This window comes from Galeopterus variegatus, unplaced genomic scaffold (genome assembly GCF_000696425.1).
Source record: "Galeopterus variegatus unplaced genomic scaffold, G_variegatus-3.0.2 Scaffold26516, whole genome shotgun sequence".
Classification (NCBI taxonomy): domain Eukaryota; kingdom Metazoa; phylum Chordata; class Mammalia; order Dermoptera; family Cynocephalidae; genus Galeopterus; species Galeopterus variegatus.
The window spans coordinates 1-763 of NW_007752627.1; positions in this window are offsets into that span (position 1 = coordinate 1).

Sequence of the window (763 nt, forward strand, 5' to 3'; positions counted from 1 at the left end):
TTTCATTGAGGTCTGAAAAAACAAACACTTGACATGATTTCAATTTTTAAAAATTTGGAGAAACTTGGCTTGTCATCTAACATATAGTCTATCCAAGAGAATGTTTCATGTGCTTATTAAAAGAATGTGCATTCTGCAGCTGTTGGATAAAATGTCCTGTAAATGTCTGTTCAATCCATTTGGTCTATAGTGCAGTTTAAATCTAATTTTTTTTTGTTGTTATTTTGCCTAGATGATCTGTTCAGTGCTGAGATGGGAGTATTGAAGTCCCTTACTATTATTGCATTGGGGTATATCTCTCCTTTTATCTCTAATAATTTTTGCTTTTTATATCTAGGTGCTCCAGTGTTGGGTGCATATATATTTAAAAGTGTTATATCCTCTTGCTACATTAAACCCTTTATAATTATATAATGACCTTGTTCATCTCTTTTTATAGTATTAAATTTAAATCTATTTTGTCCCATATANACACAGAGACTATACCACTGTGTCTACCTGGAACCAATACTAAAACACCCTATTCAATGGTCAATATAAAACACACCTAAAAACAGAGTCTCTCCCCTCAAAAGCCACTCCAAAGTAATAGAAGAAGCAACTGCTCTACCAGATAATGAGACATCAATGTAGGGATACAAGAAGTTTTTTTTTTTAAAAAAGTATGATACTACCAAAAGAATGCAATAATTCTCAAGTACTAGACTCTATATAGCAGGAAACCCTTGAAATGACAGAAATGGAATTCCTAGCAACAATCTTA